Source organism: Phodopus roborovskii, unplaced genomic scaffold (genome assembly GCF_943737965.1).
Source record: "Phodopus roborovskii unplaced genomic scaffold, PHOROB, whole genome shotgun sequence".
Classification (NCBI taxonomy): Eukaryota; Metazoa; Chordata; class Mammalia; order Rodentia; family Cricetidae; genus Phodopus; species Phodopus roborovskii.
The window spans coordinates 270,069-295,594 of record NW_026125917.1 but is presented as its reverse complement, the minus strand read 5'-3'; the positions used below and the strand labels follow the sequence as shown (position 1 = coordinate 295,594).

Here is a 25,526-nt window from a genome sequence, read left to right as displayed (position 1 = left end):
CTTTAACACTACTGGTATGCTCTTCCTAAATGTTGCTATTAATTTAGGTCAAATGATTGATAAGGACTTTTACAATGTTCTCTGTAAAATGCCAAAGACTCTCAATCCTGGGACGATTTTGTGCTTCTGTGAAGTAATGGCTCCTAACAACAAAGGGAGACTCAGAGGAGAAAACATATTGGGCTCTAATTTTGTCCAACTTTTGCCCCCTTCTCCCATTTTCAACACAGATGGTAAGGTTGTTTTGGTACAAGCCACTAGGAAGTCTCCATCTTCTAAACTGTTGTTTTCTCTATACAGTGTCTTTGTAGTGACCCTGAATATGTCCATGTTCACATTAGAAGCAGTAAGTTTCCCAATTGCTTCACATGGTATTCTATATTGTGGCCAATCATCATGTGGTTTTTAAATAGTTTTAAATTAAAACAAAGGAAAGGTTTTCCCCAAATATCTTGTTTCTTGTTTGTTCTAGTTTCTTGATATAGTTTGGTATGCTATCATTCTTATTTATCAATGCAATTTACCTGGTATTTGATAGACTAGCAAAGTCCAGCCTCTTAATTCAAAGAACATAATAGCATATAAGATTTGGAATTGGGATTATGAAGTTTATAGTCACAGAACTGAATAGCAGAAACAAATAAGAAGCTACTCACACAATTCACGAAGAGGAATGTTGGCCAAAGGAAACCCATGAAAATGCTACCAAAACCCAGGCTATTTTGAGATTGTTGGTTACTTTCCACAAATTCATGCTAAGACATAGCTCATTGAAATAGAGAAGTCAAGCTGGTGCCTACCTAGAGCCTTTACCGCTATTGTCTACTATTCATGGTATTGGCAGGTATTCTGTGTGCTACCAGAAAAGAAAGATAAACACCAATCTAGCTACAACACATTGATCTAATAGCAGTACAAAATTATGAGAGTAACCAACCACTACCTGATTGGATTTAAGGCCCAATTTGTGGGATGGAAACCATGCCTGACACTGCCTGGGTGACCAAGATTCTGAGACTAGATAGACCATGGAAGTAGGTAACAAACAAATACTACAGTTCTATTAAAGGAACATCACAATAAAATGACCCCTAATGATATTTTGTTATAATCATTGATAAATGTCTTGTTCCATCATCATCAGAGAAGCTCCCTCTTGAAGGAAATGGGAACAAATACAGAAATCCAGAACAGGACAAATGTGCAGAGAGTGAGACTGTCCTGTGTTCAGTCCTAAATGGAAAGTCCCCATAAAATCCCCCCTTCAGGGCTCAGAGAACTCTGAAGAAGAGGAAAGTACAAGAGTGGTAAGATCCACAGCGGAAGACACAAAGGAACTAGGCCTTCTGAACATAGCAGGACTGATGCACATGCAAATTCACACAGAATATGGTTACGTGTGCATATATCTAAGCCAGATGCAATCCCGTCACTGAAAGGCAAAGTGAGCATCTTTAAGACTGATCCCTAACTTAGAAGCTATCTCCAAACAACTACTTGAAAAAAAATTAGTTGTCTTCAGTGGATTTCATTGACTGTACAAATTATACTTAGGCCAGGTGTAGCGGTAGATGGCCAACACAAAATGAATTCAAAGATATTATTGGAGGGTTCTTTTGTCTCATAATGGCTTTCTGGGCATTTTCTTACCCTATAGACCTTGTGATTATATATTATGTTAAGTTCTTCATTTTGTGTTTTTACGGGATGTCTGAGTGTACAATGGGCATGACTCTATGTCTGCAAGAATTTCTTGTGCCTTTTTTTGTTTCTTTTTTTTCTGTTTGTTTGATTTCTAATGAGAAAGAGAGAGAGAGAAGAGAGGAAGAAGAAGAATGTAGATTTGGGGAGTAGGAAGATAGGGAGGATTTGAGAGGGACTGGGAGAGGGGAAACCTAGACCAGAATATGTTGTCTGAAAAAAATTAATTTGCAATAAAAAAATTAAATTTAAAAAGAAAAGTGTGCTTCAAAATGGGTAAAGTAGATTTAGGAAAAATGTCTCTGTAGTCAGTGAACTATAAGGCTGGGGGCATAACCAAGAATTAAACCATAGATTTTGAGAAAAGATATTGGACAGGAACAGATATTTCCAATGAACTAAAAACAGCAGTAAGAACAATCATCAATCATACAGGTTGTATAGCAACCAAAACTTAGGATGTATGAAAAAGCCATAGGAAAACTGCTACTATATATATATATATATATATATATATATATATATATATGTGTGTGTGTGTGTGTGTGTGTGTGTGTGTGTGTGTGTGTGTGTGTTTATATTGCATCCTCTTTTGTTTTGTTTTTGTGACAATGTTTCTTGTGTAGTCCTGACTGTTCCACAACTCATTCTATAGACCAGGCTGGTCTCAAAGGCAGAAATCCATCTGCCTTTGCCTCCCAGCATGCTGGGATTAAAGGCATGTGCCACCATGTTGGGCTACTTAGTATCCTTCCATATAGGCCTTATTATAATAATTTGGTTTAGAGAAAAGTGAATCATAGAGAAAACATTGAAAGATAATTTATATACTGAGGTTACATGCTTGCCTATAACATGAGTTTATATTCTGGTTGAAACAGTAAGACATCTATTCCTTAACATGTTTATCCTGTAAAAACAATAATAAATCAGTGATATTGCAGAATTTAGAGGTTATAACCTCTAAAGTGGCCCCCATAAGCAACCATACACAGATGTAGACATTTCCAGAACCCTTTAGTAATTCTTTTCTAAATCAGAAACATAGCTTTATCCTAGTCACTAGTAGAAAATGTTTCCTTCAGGCTAAATTTAAATTCTGTAATGACAGAAACAAAGTTCTAATTAAGTTGGTCTTCATGCAAGAAAACTTCATTTGAGACTAAAAGCACAATGCGATATGAAGAAATGAGATAAAACTTTTCTTTTGAAAGTACTACCTTACACCCACCAAATTCTAAAGCAGTGGCAATATCACTCAATTTAATTAATGCATAGCTAAATGAAAATTTGTTAATTCTACTAATTAGGTTCTAGTATGTTATATATCAGTACATTTATATCCAAATATAAATATAGATACAAAAATCAAGGAGCTACACATTTTAAATAACATGTTTTATGTAAGGTAATTTAGAGAAAAATACTCCTGCATATGGGATATACAAGCACAAATAAATGTAAATACTATGGATATTTACATACTCGGAGATTAGTTGACTAGATAAGTTTACAACAAAGGAGAGATAAACAGGGATTAAGTACAAAATAAAGTCAAATACTTCCTATGCACTTTACAGGAATTCGATTACATTAACTAATATAATTCAACTTGAAAAGTATTCTAATTCGAATGAAACAATAGCCCTCCTACACCCCACTTTTAAACTAAGCATCAACCAAAAACAGTTGTTAATAAAATAGAGCAGGTTGAAAGGAACATAGACAGGCTGGTGGGTCCAGATTCCAGGGGAAGGTATTGCTGAATGACTACCAGCTGAGAAGTTCAAACACGATCTAAAGTTAGCCTATTATCCCTCCATGGGTGATTTTGTAAGTCTCAAGGATCTGTCAAGGCTCACTAATAAATGTCTTGCTCTACAAAGGCAATTTAAGAAAAGAAAAGGAAAGGAACATGGATACTTCAAATTCTCTCTCCCTTGAGTTAAAGGCCCTCCCACTGACCTTGCATTAAAGATGAGAGCAAATTGGCAAGAACAGGAAAGGGCCATCAGCAGTGTGTAGATAAGCTTTTAGGAATGCCTTTTTGTTTTTCAAATGGTTGAGCAGGTTTGCTGGTTCAAGTCAGGCAATGCTGAGTTCTTTTTACAAAGTATGCACTTACCAACAAGTAGAGAATTATTTCGCACATAAAATTCTTCCCAACAAAAATCTGTGCTATTTTATTAATTAAAGTAAATATGTGTTTGCCCGACTTTACTGCAAATCTGTAAAATGCGAGATAATAATGAGTTCCGTTTTCAAAGTACACTGTAAATCATATTACTTACTTCTGGTGCTCTCCAGGTTTAATTGGTAATTTTTTATTATTCATGTTCAGCATAAACCAAATCATTAAAATTACAAATTTACAAGTAAGCAACAAAAATTATGCTCATCTTCAAGATTATGTATTTAATAATTGAAAATACTATCTGATCTAGAGCAAGGAAAATTGTTGAAACTTGAATGTTCACCTGAGATCACTGGAGCCCATCTTTTTATTTACACCAGGAAGTAAAACTAGTAAATGAACAAAGGAAGGTTAGGTTGTTTGGTAAGATTTATCTTTCCAGAATTCCTTTAAAAGCATCATGTTTCCAAAATGCGTGCATTACGAATATGAGAGTTGACATACGACTTCAATCGGGCATGAACAGTAGATGGTCCTTTTAACAGCAAAAATAGTTATTTTTTTTTCCCTGTGCTGAGTGCTAAACTATTTTGAAAATTCTAAGCTCCGTGCCAGTCTGGTTTTTCACCTAAAATGAGAAATGATCTCGCATATGTTAGACTTGTTGCTTCTTCCCTGGCCTGTGAGCCCAGCCACTTGCAAGCTATCTTTTAAAATAAAGACATTTACCAAATATATTGTGAGCAGCTGACTCCATGAGGCTGAGCTTCCTGTTTCTCACTTTTGAGGCCTCCAGAGGATTATTCTTCTAGAATTCAATTTACTACAGCTGAATGTGCTTTCTTTTCTCCTACTTGTTTAGATAGAAATTAGTGTCTCTGATTAAATTCTAAAGGCAACTGTGCTAACAATAAGCCTGTCAAGGACTACAGACACCATACAAGTAAATGTAGAATTTTGTTGTGTTTAATGTATTTTTTTGTCTGAATTCACTTTTTAAACTGTTATTTATTTGAATTTGAAGGGATCATTTTTACAGATAAGCTGATGAGGTAAAGGTTTCTAGGGACCAAGCAGAGAGACACACACAGAGAAAAATGTGAATTAAGTTAAATGCCTTCTATTTGTACCTTAGAAATTAAGATTAATCAATGTACACCACAGTTATCCATCAACATTTTGGATTTAACAATGCCCTTTGCATGAGACATAGTGCTTCTGTTTGACTCACTAAATACGATGAGGTTTTCTGAGACAGATGCCAGTGTTCAAAACAGTTTTGTCAGTTTTCTCATTTGAGAAGTGTGGTAGCTAAGGCCATAGGAACACTGAGTATGTCTCTCTTTCTGTGTTTTGTAAGATTTTCAGTGTGATCACCATAGATACATGCCTTGAGAGTAGTACTGAGAGATCTAGTACCATTAGTAGGCAGAGAAGATGTCTTATCTTCAGAGGGAAGACACTAAAACAGTTCATCCATGCTCACCTCCTGTGTGGCTGTGATCTCTCAGTTTTTCAAGAGTTCTTACTACCATGAAGCTGTCCTGAGAGCTAACCTGATCTTGGAACCATGTCATTCAAGCTCTAGACCTGTGAGGTAAATAAACCTCTCTTCTTTTTAAAGTTATGTCACTTTATGTATTTTGTAACAGTAATTAAAAAAGAATACAATGCATTTTGAAAAACCCATGATTCAGCTCACTTTGAATGTGCTCCAAATTTAATAATATATAAACATAGAAAATGATACTGAACAGACATATGATAGGTCCTGAGGTGACAAAGATATTTAATATCTTAAGGATGATAGAAACATTTTATGGAGATGAAATATAATCCTTAAAGTGACATAGAACAATGCATTGTAGGAAAAGGCTATGCGTCTAAATGGAAGTCATAGAGGGAGAGTGGAATACATCAAGAACTGTCCACACAGGTGTCACTTTGCACAATGACATTTCACTGTGCCTTTTTGTAGTAGTTCATATAACCTGCTCTTTATTTACAACAAGAGTACATAAAAGTATATACAAGCACACATATACACAAGAACAAATCAAGTAAAATCAAGATGAGGCCCTATTACCATTTAAAAAGTTTCTCAGTGATTAAATTGGTCATAACCAGGGAGCTTAATTTTCCTCCTCCCTCAGACTATAAGCTTTCAGAAAGTAGAGTTAAATTGTTGTTGGGTACCATTGCATTATTTATCCATGGTGCCTGAGAAATGGGAGGAGCATAATAATTTATTCTTTAATGTGTAAACATGGATTTTAATTGTGTAGTGCATCTCACTTCAGTTCCTATACAACCTTGTATCTTTTCATAGCCAAGACCATTGAGAGAAACATATACTCTTTTGGCATTCCAGAAGCTGATAAGTGATAGAGGTATGCCCATGTCTGGCAGGGATTGCTGGCAAGCCAGTTTTAAAAACTTAGCAAGTTTAAGGTTCTGTGAGAGAGCATTTCTCAAAAACAACAAGGGTGTGAAGAGTTATTGAAGAACCCCAGCCAATATTGATCTCTGCATGTATGAGCATATATGTGCATAAATGTGCATGCACCTACATGTACACACACACACACACAAAAGATACAAAATAAGACAGTGCATACTCCATCTATCTCTATCACTTTCTATTCTAATTACTATACAATGACTGTCTCTTCTAGAGAACAAAATACTTCATCTGTCTAATCAGAATGTCTGAATTTATCAATTTTTAATATTGGAAGTACTTAATATCTGGGGCAAACAGAAGAGTCCTTGGATTATATATAACAAAGCTATTAATCTTCCTTGTCTTCAAAGTCACTTTCTCTCCTTCTGAGTTGTCTGGGGTTACTTTCTACTTCATCCAGAGCTCAAAAGTGTCATGGTACCTCATGAACCTTGTCTTTATCACAAACTTGCTTTTAACCTGTCCCCACTCTGACAGCTAAGTGTATTACTCAGACTCCCAAAATCAAAATAGCTCCAAGATTTTAATGCTATATATTTGACATGTCAAGCCTTCACAGGTGGGTTTCAGTTAAAATGTTTCATAGAGGTTTAGGGAAAAAAAAATAAAGCAAAAGAATATAAAGGTTCACTACAATAAGACTCAATTCCTCACTAAAACCCATTAGTACAGATGCCAGTAAAAGATTTTAGGATGGGAAAATTTTTCACAAATTCAAGTGCTCTCTGGAGTTTATTCCTTGCTTTTACAGAAAAAAATCCTAAAACCTAATAATCTAAAAAGACCTTTCTAATGACATTGGGGAATACTTAGTTCCCCAATTTGATAAATTCAAGACAAACATGAAAGGAAACATTGGAAATGTAAAATCATTCACAGTGGGCAACACTGAGAATACATCCTCCATTTGCCAGTAGGATAATGCCAGCAAGTCACACATATTGGATGTCCGGATTAGAAATAGTTCCATTTGGTGGGATAACAAATGACAGGGAAAGCAGGGGAGGAAGCTACCTCTAATGGTAAGCCTGAAACTGTTTTCTATGAATATTAGAAACTCTCACCGTGTGCTAGCATAAGACATGACGCATCATCGACAAATGGATGTGTTCATTTAAAGTGTATGAACAGAGGGTTATATAATTTTTAATTTAGAATGCATGTATAATACCAAGTATTCCATTTTTTTTATTTTTTGTATCAATTTGTACTTATATAGAAATAATTATTATCTTCTCTAAATTGATGAGTTAATAGTGCCATGAAAGTTTTATGGATTGCTCTAAATAAACTTGGTTAATGGATTTAATTTAAAGATATTACATGTTGGGTTTTCCTTATCTCAAAATATGATGATGAAATTGTGTGAGGTATTTTATAACTTTTGGGGAATTTAAATCTAAAGGCTGTGGATTGCTTTTTATTGCCCAAACTGAAATGGATCAGTGATTAGATCCCAGTTAAGTGGTATATGAATAAAATTTTTCTGTGTAGTACCTTGTATAGGTTTATACACAACTCTCAAACATTATCCAATCATCATTAGGGAATATCCTTGTTGTGAAGGGAATAATATGTACTAAGCAATCAAATGAAACTGGAACAACATGTCTAAATATATCAGCACAAGAATGTTCTCATTTTAATCAGTAAGAATGTTTTGTGTGGATTGGGTCCTTGTGCATTAAAACATATTCTCAAACCTTACCAACCAACTCAACAATCATAAACAATGTTCTAAAGATGGAGACATCAACCAGTGTTGAAATATCTTTTAACTTGATTCCTATTATATAGTTAGAAGATAATTTGCATCACATATGACATCATAAAGGTAATGAAAGTTCTTACTCAGCAGTCCCCGCTGTTCTAGAAATAACTAGAGTCTAGGGTGACCTCACTATCCTCCTGTCTTAGCTTCCTATAGCCTAGTAACATCAAAGAATTTCACATTGCATTTCAGTCTTACTTTATAGATGAATAAGTCAAAGCAGATTCCTATCCCTATCCCTGGAGAGTTATCATAACCATCTGGCACACTTGGTACAAACAGAATATGTGGCTCTACCTCCAGAGTTTCTGATTAGGTAAGCCAGGGATAAAGACTGTGGAATTGTATTTTAAACACGTTCCCAGGAATATTGTTGATAGTGATCGATGAAAAATACATTGAGAATTAGCATGTTACAACTTGTTTTTAATTGACCTTCATATTGAAGTTCAACTTTCATTTTATCCAGATGTCCTTATACAGAAAATTTGTGAAGTTGCTTCCCAAGTCCAATATGGACTTTGATCAAATATCTGCCTGTGTTCATACAGAAAGTGGAATGGCTAAGTACTCATATATCTTTGTTGTGCCTGTATTGTCTTTTAATCATGTTAGTAAATAACATTATTTTAGGCAACCCATGAATAAAAACATCATATAACTAGTTTAAGGAAGCAACCCAAACATTTGCCCAGGATCCAAACTTCTAGAAAGTTACATAAATTATAACTCATGTGCAGTTAAATTGCTGTTTTATAAAATTGATGTGAAATAAAACAGAACCTATAATTGTGGATTTATGTGTCTAATATGTTTTAAATTTTAAGAAGTTTATTTCAAAATTCTCAAACACAAATAAGATAAAAAAGAACAGTATAATAAATACCTATATACTGATTACATAAAACAATACTTATTTTGCTGAAATGCTTTAGTTAGTTTAAAGTACAATTTTAAGAGAATTTCATACATGCATACAATATTTTCATCATGTTAATCTCCTAACCTTCACCCTAATTCGTTCCAGATTCACTCCTTACCTCCAACTTCCTCCCAAATTCATATCCCAATTTTATTAATATTACATACCACATTCAAATTATGTTGGTTATGTACTCTATAGCCATGGATGTGGAGGTATCCAATTGTCATTTCCTGAGACCCCACCCTTAAAGAAAACTGTTTCCCTGCCCTTCCAAAGCCATTAACTCCCAATAGTTCCTTAGCCAGGACTAGGGACTTGTGAGTCCCTTGCGCATCAATGTTGAATGCAGTCATGACTGCTGTGCGTTCGTGAGTGCAATGGTCCTACTGTATCCAAAAGACACGCTTTTGTTCCAGTCCTCTCTGACCTTTGGCTCTTAAAAGCTTTTTCTTCCCCTTTTCCTGCAATCATCTCAAAGCCTTGTGGGGAGGAGTGTAATGATCAAGTAAGTAGTGCCTCTCCCTCAGTTGTTGGTCAGGATTGTCACAGTCCAACCCCCCTCCTTGCCGCCCACCAAAACAAAACATCCAAGCTCTTGGTTACCAATAAAACCACGATTATAAAATTCTATTTCTAAAGACAACACACATAACTTTGGTCTTGGGACACAAGGAAATCAAACAGATACTGAATAGAATCTTTCTGCTGGCTAACTTTCACAGTACCAGAAGGTGTTCTGCAGCCACCTAGATGTGGGGCCAGGGAGATTATCAGCAATGTTATCCAGCAGTGAACACTGTGAGCTACAATAATGGCTGACATGTCAATATATGTCCATGACTGTAATAATGTATGAACGTTATAGGCATGAACAACTGATTTCTGCATGGATATGACACAGGAAGAAACATGTGCTTAGTAATATAAATCTGGCCAAGAACCTAAGGTTGGGGATAGTAAAGGCTCTCACAGTGAACTCATCTCTTCTATTTTGCTGAATGGACGTAGTATCAATCTGCCCCCTGAATCCACATGTCTACAATTAAAGATTAATATCCTTCTCAGTCTTCATAAAAGAATTTTCTTTTTTTACAGAGCTTAGGAATGGAACATCTACATAATTTCACTCATTTTTAAACTGACATATTTTAAAGTAACTCCTGGATATCCTGAAATTATTCCCCAGATATTTCTGTATATAAAAAGAGGCATTTTATTTATTTTTATATCACTGGGGATTACATTGAAGACCTTGTGCCTACTGAATAAGCCATCTACCACTAAACTAATTTATTAGCCCTTTGATTTATTTGCAAAACATTTTAAATTCTATTTGTTTTATCCATGTCTGTTAAATAGTTCAGGCAAATGGTCATAAGGTTTTAATGTTGGTGTTAATTTTTTTCATTTGTGTGTATATGTGCGTTTCTGTGAATGTATGTGTATAAATTGTAGGTGACCATACAGGCAAATAGTAAAACACTGGAAGCCCTGGAGGTGGTTGTGAGTTGCCTGCTTTGGCTTTTGTGAGTAGAACTTTAATCCCATGGAAGAACAACTACTCTAAATCACCGAGTGGCCTTTGCATCCTCTTAAATATTTTTAAGATGAAGCAATTAAAATATTGAACACAGTTCTTAAAAGACCGTCTCACGATTCAGAAACAAATTATGGATAGCAGAGAAATTATGACTTGTTAATTCAGTCAGTTACTTACTGATGTTTTAGCCTAATATGTGCCTTTTTCTGTCAGACATTATGGTAGGCACTAGAAACATAAAATGGAATGTCTATTCCTCTTGTTCATGATATTTCCAAAAGTATGACTATTACTTTTAAAATTTTAATTTAACATAAAAATGAAAGAAATAAGCCTAGACCTGCATTACATAAAATAGGTTACACATAATACCCATTGTTTGTGACAATAGTAGAGACACTTGTATATAAGATTTCTATGTTCAATTTTTTTAGGAAAGTACACAATAAAACAGATTTACTTATTGATGAATGTGTCTAAGAGTCTGATAAATTTTTATGCAATTGTCATCAATAAAACATCCAATAGTAATTATTTGTGTAAGCTGAAAACAATGTATGTAAGTGTGTTGTTTTTATTGTTCCATCTCCCAGCCACCAACCCCATGTGTGTGCATGTGCCTGTGTTAATATTTCTGTGTGACTTTCTCTCTCTCTCTCTCTCTCTCTCTCTCTCTCTCTCTCTCTCTCTCTCTCTCTCTCTGTGTGTGTGTGTGTATGCATGAGCTGAAAATTCCTTCAAAACACTCCAAACACATTTTGGAGTATCCCACTATAGGCATCTAAGGTTTGTTGTATATATAAGTAAACTTTTCAGAAAAAATAAAACAGTATACCAAAATGCAAAATATATATCTGTGCTCTCTTTCAAATATAAAACTATACATTTAGAAATAAATGAGCTCCTTAATAACTTTAATATGCTAAAGTGGACAATCCAGTTTAAAACATATTTATAAACCTCATGTCATATAATACCAAAATATAGAAGCAATAATTTAATTATGCTACTATATCCAGAAAAAGTTCTGCAAGTTGCAATAATTTAATTCAAATCTATTCTTTAATAAATCTCCACAAAATTCATTATATAATTGGAAGTGAATTAGATATTTACCGAATAGTGTACCTGTATTTCCAGAAATCTACTCTATATCAACAAAGCACTACATTTAACGTGAATTATCCTTTGTTATCTTCAACATAAATTTACATGAAGTCCAAAGAAAAGAAACAGGTAAATATGGATAGTATAAGATGGAGAATGATTGCAAACAAGGCCAAACCAACTCAAATGTAACAATTGAAGTCATACAATATGTAGTTGATTTCATACTCTGTAAATATATGCAATGCTATAACATTGTGAGATATCTGATTGTTAGATAATAATAATAATCTAACAGTCAAAGACCTTATTGGGCATTATGAAGATTTACTGACTAGTCAGCATGTAATGTTTTACTTTTGTATAACTTGTTTTATACTTAGGAATACAGAGCTCCAAAGCATCCAACATTTTCAGTTCTAATCTGAGCATTTGAGAGAGAGAGAGAGAGAGAGAGAGAGAGAGAGACAGAGACAGTGAGAGACAGACTTCATAAATGCTAGGTGTCTTAACAAAGGAGGACCCTCAGAAGGATGCATAGATTTCCCTGGGAAGGGCAAATAGATTAGATCTCATGGGTATACTGTGTAGAGGGTACAGGATGTGAATATGAGGGGTTGGAATGGTTGAGTTGGGGGAGGGACAGAGAGGGAGATCAATGAAAGAAATATCCTGGTAGTGGGAGCTATTATATGGTTGGAGGGAAATCTGCTGCCAGAGAAACTCCCAGAAATCTACAAGGATGACTCCAGCCAAGACTGTTAGCAATAGTGGAGAAGGTATCTGAACTGGCCTTTTATAATGATATTGCTGACTACCCTAATTGTCATCATAGAACCTTTATCCAGTAACTGATAGAAGTAGATGGAGAGATTCATAGCCAAGCACTGGGCCAAGCTCTGGACTATGTATTTTAAACAGGGCCTGGTAAACATCTTACTACTTAATCTTAATAGTAATCACCACATAATACTTAATCTTGCAATAAACATAAACATAACTTATAAAAAAATAAATATTTTGCTAAACCATCTCTGCCATTTATTAACTGGTAATACTAGTATTGGGTGTTTGGCAAAATGGTGTTTGTATATATTTCTACCAAAATCTTTCACTAGATAATTTGTACATTCCTTCATTTAGAGGCCTGGACATGCCACAATGATAAATGATAGTCTACACTTGAGTGATATTATTTGATAAACTGAGAAATCATTTCAGTTTGGTATTTATTTGAGGTTGATTAAGTCAGAGGCTAAACATTCTGAGTCACTGAATTCTCTTCCTTAAAAATTAATATATTCTAGCTAATGTGCAAGCAACACTATAACCAGATTATGTGTAGGAACAGTTCAGAAAATTTAATCCAGAAGTGGACAATAGAGTACAAAGTATTTTTGTTAAATATTTATTTTCATTAAGTTAAACAATTATTTGTTTGCAAATAAAACACATAACTGTAAGAATTAGTACATGTATCAGCACTTCTTTCCTACAATTCTAATTGCCTAGCTATTCATCTTCTCAAAAAGCCTTATGCCTTTGCATCTAATAGTTCATCTATCCATAGACACGTGGGGCACAGAAGTGTGCAGCAATGCAGGTTTTTAATAATACTTCAATAAAACTCAAAAATGATTTACAACAAAGCATATAATCTGATCTTCAATAGTAAAACCAAAGTTGTCTTCACAGTTTTGAGTCTCCAAAAGCACACAGGTTTAATATTATATATCCATATTGAGAGGGTAAATGAGAACAACATTATAATAGTACAATTTTCAACTGTAACCAAAGTATATTCAGATTTGTAGATAGTCATAAGGATAGTGGTATATTTAGTTAGAAAATACAAACTGTAGGCCAGTTCAAAGGAGAATGTTGGGAGATAATATAATTTTTCTTTTTGCACTTTGAGAGTGAAATTTTCCATGTGGTGGTGCATGCCTTTAATCCTAGCACTCACGAGGTAGATGGATCTCTGTGAGCTTGAGTCCACCTGGTCTACAAAGATACACAGAGAAACTCTGTTTCAAAACAAAACAAAAGAACAAAATTCTTTTCATTTCTATAAAAAGCAATTTTGGCACACAGAAACATTTTATTATTTCAAAAGAACAAAACTTCAGTATTCTCTAATATGAATTTTAATCATTAAACAAAATTAAAATTTGTTGAAGCAATTAATGAAAAACACTGATTTAAAAAATGTTTTTTAAAGATTTTATTATTTATTTTTATTTTATATGTACAGCAACTTTGACTACATGTGAACATGTAAGCCATACATTTCCACACAAAGGGTTTTTAAAAATTAAATAGTGAATTGAATATTTTACTTTTCTCTAGTTTGTTTTGCCATAGTATAGATCTCTGACTGATTCCCAATCACAGAATTTGGATTTGATGTGATGATTACATAATTTTGACAAAAGTATTATATGGTATGTAACTTGGAAATGCATGCTTCCTATCAATATAAAATATTTTCTTAAAGAAGCTACAGAAAATAGCACTCAATAGAGTTCAGGGACATATATTTTTATGTGTATCAAAAGGACAGATATATTTGAATAGACTGTAAGTAGAGTGGAAGTTTCAGCCTACCTCTGAAAAGTTCTGGGGAGGGATCCTGTTAGTCCTGGAGCACTAATCTGCTCTCAGGTCATATATATCTTTTCAGAATAATGATTTTAAGATTTACTAACACTCAATAAAGGTTGGTAAGCATGCTACTCACAAGTACTAAAGAACAACAGTGAAGAACAGAGATTTATATAACAGAATATCATTATTCATATACTTATTTTTATTTATCTCTGTTGAGAGAGTGTGTGCGTGTGCATGTATGCACATGCATGTACACACACACACAAAAAAAAAAAAAAAAAAAAAAAAGAAAGAAAGAAAGAAACGTCTGTGAAGGTCCCAGGCTATCCATCTCCTATAGTGAAGTATCGAAATAGTCTTTTACTTGAACTCAGACTGGCTATTCAGTTTGCTCCAGCAAACTTTAAGGAAACCTTACCTGCAGCACATTAATGAAACACTCCCAAAAGTACTATGCAATATCTCATTAGAGCAGAAAACAAATAATATTAGGGAAAAGGACTTGACTTGACAACTCATTGAGAGAATATTTTTGTATTCAGTGGTGTCCAAAATATCCTTAATGAGCAAAGGCTTAGTGCTTGGCAGTAGTTCCAGGATTCATTTGGGAGATTTGACCTACAGAAGGGAGAATAAATGCAAATGCATCTGTTTGTGAATGGATAAAGGCCTAGCTTGAACAGTAGGTATTTATATTTTGGTATAGTATTGTTGCTTTGTTTTAACATTGAAGTATTATAATGATGTAAAAACAATAAAAGTCTGTATCCTCGCAATACAAGTCAAAAGTTAGAACAAATGGAGTAAGAACAATAAATGATAAACAGCAATATGGAAGAAAGGTCCATAAACTGGATCTGAATACAAATTAGAGATTCCTTTTCTGCCATTAACTTGTGCGAATACATAAAACTATTTTACTTCTTTAGACCAACATTAGATTAAAAATTATGATGTTACAACTGCAAAAATGATGATGTACTAATGAATTGATAGATGAACATCTACTATACACTAGACCTAGAGATGAGCTGCTCATATTCTTATATAAGAACAAAACAGTCACTGTTTTATTAATGTTTGTAACTTGAGTGTCTTCAGTATAATAAGTTGTCATGATCCATTCTGCTTATTATGTAAGCATACAAGACAAATACAAAGAACTTCATATTATATAGGTCCTTTTGAAATTTTTGAGATTTCTTTTAATAATTCTAAATTTATTACAGGTTAAACATTATACTTTGTCACTGCTTTTATAATATACATGGTGCTGGTATCCTTTCCAGTCTGTCCTTATTTCCATTTCATTTCCTTTGATCACTAATAACCAATAAAAAGCCTAACATTTATCTCTCCTCCTTCCCCATTCTCTCTTTCCTTCACTTTTTTCCTCTATCCCTCTTTCTTTCTTGCTCTCTCATTTTATCTTAAGATGACCATCTGTTTGAGGTTTCCCTAGGTCAGACAGAAAGATCTCCAATAGAATAAAGATGGAGGGAGGGAGGGAATTGTTCCGTGGAGATAATTAATATTCACTCATTTTAATATAAACAAATTATAATCCTGAGATCATGAAATTAGTGTTCTTGAACTTTGTATTCTATAGCTCTTCTAAAGTGTGCCACATATATGTTAAACATACTTGAAATATCAAATATGTTTTTAAAGACATATTTTGTATTGTAGGTCCCATGTATAGGACTTGAAAGTTCTTATGGACAACACATTCCTCAAGCTTAATATGATTGGACAGAACAGTTTGTCACTTCATTGGGATGGAAATGTACAATTAACATACTGAACAAACAATATAGACATTTTTCATAAACCTTTGACAAAAGGAAGGTAAGCATAGCTGTTTGCTTGCCATAAATTAGTGACTTTGCTTGCCAAAGCTTGTGTGATATTGAAAATGCCTTATATGGGTGAGTTGAAAATAAAATTCCTATCAACTATAGCCCAGTGCATTTTACACAAATAAAATTGTGTAGAATCCTTTTCTTTGGGCATAAGGTCAATGAATATCGCATAAGCTCCAACCAATTCTGATGGAGATGAATCTAAATTCAAACAAAAGCTAATAAAATAAATATCTACTTAAAATTTCATACTATGACAAACTTTTATGTTCAAAGAATTATTTCACCTTAATAAATAAATCAGTAAGAGAGATGGGCATGTGCATAGTGGTCCAAGCCTGGGTTCAATTCCTGGAGATAAAGAGAGATTAAGACAGAGAGGCAGAAAGATACAGAGAGGGAGGAAGGTATGGAAATAATACCTGGGTGATCTTGTATAACACTGTATGAAGTTAGTCATGTCCTCTAGTTTGATCAGAGGCCATTATGAATGCTCAAATTAAAACTAATGTAGCAAATATTAAATGTTTTACATTGTCTGTGGCTCATAATAATTCAGTCTTATAATTAGAGATATGACTTAAGATAAAATTCAATTTGCATATTCAGAATGAAAAAATCTGGCGTCCAGGTTCTTACTCCATAATCATGAGACTATTCTCTGTGTGCATTTGCATTTACTATTTAGTCTGAGCCTTTGACAATTGTTCTTATAAAATAAAGTACTGATAGTATATGAGATTGAAATGCTATGATTTTTATTAAAAATATCAACTTCCATCATGTACTAAGATAATGATAATAATAAGTAGACATCATAGTTACTCTTCCCAAATTTTTCAGACTATTGATTGAAATACAAAACTTGAGGTTGGATGGTAAGAATGACAACATAGTCCCATGAATGAAATCTCTTGTGTATCAGGATTGATTTTACATATTTGGATGTACTCCTCAAACATTACTGTGCCAGCTTCTTTCTGGCTCAAAGCCACTACTTTATGAAGCTCTGATGTTTCTATATTACCCAAAGTAGTGTCACTTATTTTAGTTTCTTTCTGACTACGTTGCTTTGTCATACAGATGTTCCTCTGTCTGAAATTATTTTCATGGTAATTACTGTTTGAGCTTTAACAACCTGTGTCTATCAGCTGTTGCTGAATAGATTACTATTTAGCCAAAAAAAAAAAAGATAGATTTGTGACAGCAATAGTAGGAACTAGAGATTTTTATGTTAAATAAAATAAGCCACCCATGAAATACAAGTCTTCATGAACTTCAGAATATGATGTTGATTTCCTACAAGATGTAAGAGGAATGGATACCTGGAGGGGCAGGTGGGTATGGGAGGATGGGAAGGCTGTTCAGTAGATACTGAGTTATACTCCCATAGTAATAAGACAGTTGTGCAATAGGGTAACTATAGAAAACAATATTGTATATATTTTAAGGAGTATGAAAAATGATATTGAAAATTTTAACAACAAAGATAAGAGAAATGTATAAGGATATAATATATTATGGTTCATAAATTATGATTATATATATATTTAAATATATCATGGTATCTCACTGATATATATATATATATATATATATATGTTTAAAATAATTAAATAAAGCAATAAAATTATTTCATGAACTATACTAGGCTGACTTTGAACTCATAAAGATCCACCTGCCTCTTCCTTCTGAGTGCTGAGATTAAAGGTGCACCACCATGCCAAGTTATAAAAGTATTTTACATATAAGTACCGCACGCTACCCGCGTGTGCCACTGGAGCTGAATATGGGTCTAAGGGATTACAGACAGTGGAACCAGGATGTATTAGTGGTGCACAAAAGGACTTTGTGGATATATTCCCCATGGAGGGATATGCCTTAACATAGAGACAGGAGAGAAGTCCTAGTCCCTATTTCAAATTACTTGACAGATTTACATGACCCACCTGGATGACATTGCAGTACATGTGGAATTGGGGTGGGGGGATGGGAGGGGAGGGTGGTCACGGTGCATGTGAGGAGGCAGAGAGGATAAGAGGGAGGGAGGGAGAGAGAGAGGGAAAGGGAACTGGGATCGACATGTAAAATAAAAATAAATAAATAAATAATATGTAAAAATAATTACAATGGTGTGTTTCAAAAAAAAAAAAAAAAAAAAAAAAAAAAAAAAAAAGTATTTCACAGTCCAGGCTCCAAAATTGCTCAGTGGATAAAGCATTTGCCAGCCAGTAGGGACACTAGAGTTTGGTTCTTCAGGACTTACATAGAAGATGGGTGGGTAGGCAAGGTGTCTGCCTGTTACCCCAGTAATCCAGAAGCAGAGACAGAACATCCCCAATGCAAGAAGACTGCCTGTATAGCCAATGTTCGAGAGCTTCACTTTTAAAGATAGGCCCTGACTCATAAACAAACAGACAAACAAACAAATAAATGAATAAATAAAGTGCGATTGAAGAAGTCCTTTGAGACCAACTTTGGACCTCCATTTGTGCTCATTCGTAATTGCATACCCACTCCCACCAACGTGAACCTCACATATGTAAGCATTCACAGACTTGTGCAGGCATCCCCCAATCACACTGCAATAAATAATGTAAACTCCAGGAAAGTATGCAACCTATTACGTTGATTGCAACCTATTACATGTGCAGGCACCTCCCCCCAGTGTGTCCCCCCCCACTGCCAATCACACTGCTCTAAATAATGTAAACTCCAGGAAGGCACACAACCTATTTTGTTGTTTGCATGTTACATTGGTGTACTTAATTATTCAAGTATTTGATACATGGTAGAGTTTCATAAATACTAAGTTACAAGTGAATAGATCTGCTCACTCCACCAAACCACATAATTGAATACATTTTTTATCATGAAAATAGGCGTCAGGTCTGTTGTTAATGGCTCAAATGTTTCCAAAGGTTTTCCCTAGAGGTTTTGTCTAAATGGAAGGCCTGGGTTTAGATTTTTTTCCCAGCCAACTGCTTCAAAATTCTAGTTAATTCTCCAGGTGAGTAATTAGGATAAAACTTAATTCTTCAGATGAATTCTGAGGAATTGATTATTTCTCTAGAGGCCATTGGGCTGCATATAAATCACCATTTCACTTTGGACTCTGAATGATCCAATTTACAAATCCCAATGAATCAAATTAACTAGATAACCGCCAAATGTAATCCCATTCAGGGAGTGAAATATCTGGTTTCATTGTCTTCGTGAGTTAAATGAACTCTATTAGTTAAACTTCACTTCCATTTGTATTATTTTGTCACAGACCACATTGGAAGCTTTGGTACGAAATTTCTGTTTGCCTTGTTTGATTCACCATCTGATATTATTACCCTTCTCTACCCCTGACTTACATACTTACCTCAACTGTCTATAAACATCAGCTCACAACTTCCCAATATAATTGTAAATAAATTGCCAACATTTTATGTATGACTCAGTGGTGATTTGGTTTTCCTTTCACAGGTTGCTATCATGTTAATTTGAAGGAGGTGAAAGTTTTTGCCTTAGAATACAAAACTGCTTTATGGAAACTGAAGGTGACAGTTAAGAACCCATTAAAAACAAATAGTTCTTTTGCTTGAACTTCTTGCCAAATCCTTGGTGTGGCTCTGATATAATTTCTCTACTTTCCCATAAAGTCTTCTGCAGTTTCATTGCAGTTCTCATTCCTTAAATATCTGGCATCAGCTATACCTGCAGTTTTCTCTGAATGTGGACAATTATGGCAGGAGTTCTTGTGCATTAGCAACTGTTAATATTATAAGGCCTGTACGCAAATTGCTCAGATCAAATAGCATATTCAGAATGAAGTAGTCACACTGTTTCCCTTAGCATATTTATTTATGGAAGCCATTTCATCAATCTTGAAGGTCAGGGCTTGGAAAACCTTTTTTTTCTGTAAAGTGCCAGATAGTAAATTTTTTATGCCTTTGGGTCACAAAAACCCCATTTAAATGAATGAATGAGGTCATGCTGTAGTAAATTATATAATTTACATATTTTAAAAAATATTTTCTTCTCATTTATCTTTATTTTAACAATTTTAAAAGACCAAAAAGGATTCTCATCTGGTGAAACATTTTAGAAACAAAGGCTAAGCCACATTTACCTGAGAATTGGAGACCCCTGCTCTAAGGTACTCTGTGTCTTTTAGAGGTGAATGAAAGCATCATTTTTCACTCTGATGATGACCAATAAATAAGTCTTGAATAAACTGAGGAACTGGTACCAATATGTGGGAGAATTTATAGGCATCTACTTAATAACCCAGCAATTACATTTTGAATTGTTATTTGGCAGAAACATCTGTTACTAGCTCCTTACATATAATACCAAGGGCCTTCCAGAACATCCAAGTATTAATGTGTTCCTGATTCAGACAGGTCAATTGATAAGGTTTTCCACAGAAAAAAAATTGTCTTGTTTTAAACTATACACATTCTACTCACCAACCGAAAATTCCACATTCATGGCTTCTTTGATGAGACTGAAATTATGGTTGAAATATAACTGGAAACTTACTTGTTTACCTCATATGCTGACACTATGTAAAAAGGATGCTAGTCAGTAATGAGAAGAATTGCTTAGCATTCAGTAAAATTAGGCGGGAGTCAACAAGGAAGCATCGTGGTGCAAGTGGTTGAAATATCAGATATAGTTTCAGGCTTGTTTCTCCAGGATAAGGGAGTATTTTGAAATGATGACAAAGTAAGGAGATTACTACTATCATGATACATAGTATGATCTCTGACTTTATGAATTTTAGAAACTAGTACTCCAAATCTCTATTTCCAAATATGTTATATAATGAACTATTTTAAACAATTGGAACAATTACGTTTCTTTTAAAAATTGTCTTTAGTACCCCACACATCGACACTCAGAGGTACTTACAATTGATTTCATATTTGAGAAATTTAGGGCTATCATATTTGTGGGCAAATACTCTTGTGAATCCCTACAAAATGCAATTTTTTTTTGTAATTACTTATTTTCACTTTTCTTGTACTCAGTAATGGTCTTTTAAGATGAAGATTTATTATCATCAAATATCTTGCATGTTGATTTACAGAATTATAAACTCAAAACAAGTTAAATCATTAGGAAGTACTCACGAGTTCTGAAAGCTACAAGTGCAAATCCATGGAAGACACTATTTGGCATAGTTTCATCACTGACATGTTGTAACTTTAAACTTAGAACCAGAAAATACCTCATCATCCACTAGGAAAGTAAGACTCTGAAGGCAACAAGGGAAAGAAGTACAAGAAAAAAAATGACACTAGATGATGACATATGACATGTATAAAATTTTCATGAGTTCCCTGCGATTCATGAATAAGGACATGAGAGTCTTAACACTTCTGTCATCTGGGCAGTGGTATAGACTATGGTCTAGGATGGGTCATGACCCACTATGGTCAGCCAGGAGCCTCCTATTAATTAAATAAGAATGGAGCAATTTATCCCTTCTATTCTAACATAATTATTACCCATAAGATTACACAAAACACAAAGGAGCTATTTATATTTCCACTATTAATACTGTAAAGGGATTAGATTTCTCCAAGTCTCTTGAGAATCCCTGAGAATACAGAGTGGCCTAGCAATCTCTAATCACTTCTATTTGGCCTTATTACTTATTTCTTCCTTTGTAAGCTATCTACTAATAATCAGTGCATCTTGAGAGTTAATCTAAAAACATTTTATCAGAAATATTCAATATAAAGTAATGCTATAAAATTTATTTGGCAATAACCATTTCTGGAAAGCCTGATAAAGTTAAATGTTTCTGATTTTTAGCATAAAGTAAATTAATATAGTATGAGTAGAAATGTGTGTCTTAAAGAAAGTTTGAGATATGCAAGTACATATACATATAGGTTTTGTTTGGATTGCACTTCTTTATTATTACAGAGTAGTTAAACCATGAAGGACATCAACTAAAAATAATGTCTTAAACAATATAACACATATACATGTGCAATATGTAATTTATATAAAATGTATCAGAATTTCAATACACTTTGCTGTGAATGAACAAAATTGAAGATTAAAATAAGAAGGAAACCTACCTGCTTATTCAGTGAGATTTGTAATCATGATTTAAAAAGGGGGGGCAACTCAAAAAAAGAACATTGCACATTAATTTCATGCAATAATTCTTAAACTAAATAGTGAGCCTCTTAGAAGGAGTGGTGTAAACCCAGAATGGAAAATTTCATTTTATATCTTCCAACAAAAATCCCAGTAACAGTCCTGAGAAGCAATCCTTTGATTTGTAGGTCAGTATTGTCTACGATACTTCCAAATCATTACAGACAATTACTGTTGACATTGCTTGTCTTGAAGTGGTGGATGGTTAATCCCTATTCCTGAAAACACCATGTTCAGACACCATGAGCTGGATTTGAACTGAAAGTTTCCTTCCTGATATTTAGCTTGCAATATCAGAAAGTATCACAAAAACTTCCAAAGGAGGGAAGAATCCAATAGTATTGTCCAGTTATGATGTTCATGAACCACAGGGAACATCACAGAACAATAGCTCCTAAGGGCGCAATAGTAACCAACAGATCTTTAATTGGACTTAAAACACACACAACAAGGCAGAATTCATACTAATTTGTAGAAACCTAGCCAACTACATGATGCTGGTGAAACCATGGAGGAGACTCTACAACTACCACTTTCTAACCTAGCATAAACCCTAAATATTGTCTAAATATTTTTCTATGTAGACAAAGATAAGTGAAGCCCCTGCTTCCATTTTCACAAAAGATAGAGACAATTATAGAAAATAACAAGCAATCAAAATGCAGAGTGGTGGAACCCAATCTCAATTGATAAATCTATACATCATTCCCAAATCTAAAGCTCAGGGGTTACTGCAAAGGAGGGGACAGGAAGATTATAAGAACCAGCTGACCAGAGAGTTTGTTGTGAGATTCTGTCTCCTATTAATGTCAGAAGCTACACCCATAAATTTTCACCATCATGACTGCATAAACATGAGTTGTTTTATCAACAATAGAAATGGCAATTGTACATGGGAATGTCTACACGAAGAACTACAAGCCACCAAGAAATGCTGAAATCTTGGACAAATGATCTTCTCTGGAGAAGAGTATACCAATTGTATTATACAGACAAAAACACAGACACAAACACACACACACACACACACACACAGAGAGCATTACATAGACTGAGCAGGATACATATGCACTTACATGCACATATGCATATATTTATGCAATAAAAAGATTTAAAAATGCCTATGAATTTGAAAGAGAGGAATCAGGATTATATGGGAGGGTTTGAGGGAGGAAATGGTGTAATAATATAATCTCAGAAACTAAAAGAAAGAAGAAATAGTGAACCAATTGTATTAATTCTTAAAACCATATTAATATTATTAGCAAATTGATTTTTCCTAGAAATGAAAGGCTTGTCTAATCAATGTAATTAACTCAATATTCCAAGTAACAAAACTATATGCATATGTTATTTGAATAGATTCAGAAATAACTTTCAAAATGATAAACTTTCATTGATGTTTTAAAACCTTTTTAATAGACTATTTGGGATTTTTAAGAAGACATTTAATAAAAATCTGCAGTAAACAAACATGTTAGTGGTGGTATACCTTTTCACCAGTAAAATCAGGATGCAAATATCTGCTCTTGGAACTTCTACATAAAAATTTATTGGCCAAGAAGCCAGTGAAGCTGGTTGAGTGTTCAAAATCCTAAAACACATAGCTGTGGGTTTATTCACTGAATTCTGCTGGCACAGGATCTTCTTCAGAGAGAAAAAGGGAGAAATGGAAATGGACAAGCAATTCATTTAAAGAGTAGAAGAAGACACCCTCTGCAGTGAAAGAATTTGTCCTGGTTAATGTTGGACAATTGAAGGCCAAATCAAAGACCTCACAGGTGAGGCTGAAAAACTGTAATTTTTAAGTACAATCTACATAGATCGTCCTCACTTTCTCCCCCCCCCCCATTGCCAAATTAACCAAAGTTAAACTCGAGAAGCCTGAACTAAGTGATGACAAAATCTCTAGAAGTATTGGCAGAAAAGAATGTCTGAACTTCAAGGATCGAAATTTAAGTGGCAACAAAATAAAAGACTTCTGCACAGGAAAGTCCCTGAAGATGTTAGAGAATTTCAAGCACCTAGACCCATTTAACTGTGGGGTGACCAACCTGAATGACTACAGAGAAAACTTGTTCGAGCTCCTCCCTCAGGTCAAGAACCTCAATGGTAAAACAGGGATAAAAGAAGCCTTTGACTATGACTTTGAGGGTCTTGTGGAGGATTACAATGAGGAAGATGAGGATGAGGATGAGTATGAATATGAATATGCCCAGCTAGTGAAAGAGGAGGAAGAAGGGGAGGAAGAGGACACAAGTGGAGAGGATGATGATAAAGGTTATAACAATGGTGAAGTGGATGATGCGGAAGACAAAAATGCTAGTGAGTAAGGAGTCAGAAGTGAAAAATTGAGAACTAGAAAATGAGGGCGAAGAGGACACCTAAGGAGAATTAACCAGTTTCGTGGTATTCCTATTGTGATTTAATTTTTTACCCATATCTACCCTTTTCCAATCCTAGCCCCTTGAAGTTTCTTTTTTTCTGAATGTAGGGATGGAGGAAAAGTGTACTGGGGCTTGTGTGATGGAGGAAGGAATAAAATCCTATTTTTCCTGCAACTTTTGATTCCTGACCCTTTTTGCTCCTGGCATCTGGACTGTCTTTAACAACCAATGCCTTGGTACACACCAAGCAAGTATTTGTTCTTTCTTTCAGAAAGGATGTTTTTTTTTACCAAATCTCCAGAGTTGGTCAGGAAGACATAACTAGCTTTTGTCAGTTTATTCACAGTACAGGAGTTGTTGAACCCCACCCCTGTCTTTAATCGCTCATGTTCTGGTCCATGTGATCTCTGCTAGAGGCATTTATTACCCTAGTTTGTAACTATCAATTACAGGATGATTTGAGCACTGATATGGGGTATGCTCCCTATCTCATCCCTTTCCCATATCACAGTTGACATTTAACTTTGCTTTTGCAAACAGAAATTTTGTCTCTGGAGTTATAAGCCTGAGAGACAAACAACAAAAACAAACATACAAACAGCCCACCCCCCAAACTAGCAAACAAATAAATGAAGAAACAAACACACAAAAACAAAACAAAACAAAAAAAAAACAAAAACAAAAAAACAGCAGGCTTAGGAACAAGGGGTGAAATTTCTTCTTTAACAGAAAAAATATAACCTGGACAAGGATTTGTTTGGCAAAAACAAATAATAAATAAAATGTGTTTTATTTAATTGTGTTTTTTTCCACTTATCTTACATAGTGACCAACGTTTCCCCTCCATCCTCTCCTTC

General features: G+C 34.4%; 1 protein-coding gene and 1 pseudogene across 1 annotated transcript in view; one reads left to right on the top strand and one right to left on the bottom strand.

Moving 5' to 3' along the window:
• The window catches only part of LOC127217970 (teneurin-1-like), a 593,057-nt gene that overhangs the window by 416,886 nt on the left and 150,645 nt on the right, over nt 1-25,526 (bottom strand). The gene's annotated exons all lie outside the window — the stretch shown is intronic.
• LOC127217969 (acidic leucine-rich nuclear phosphoprotein 32 family member A-like) lies at nt 9,196-24,615 on the top strand (annotated as a pseudogene).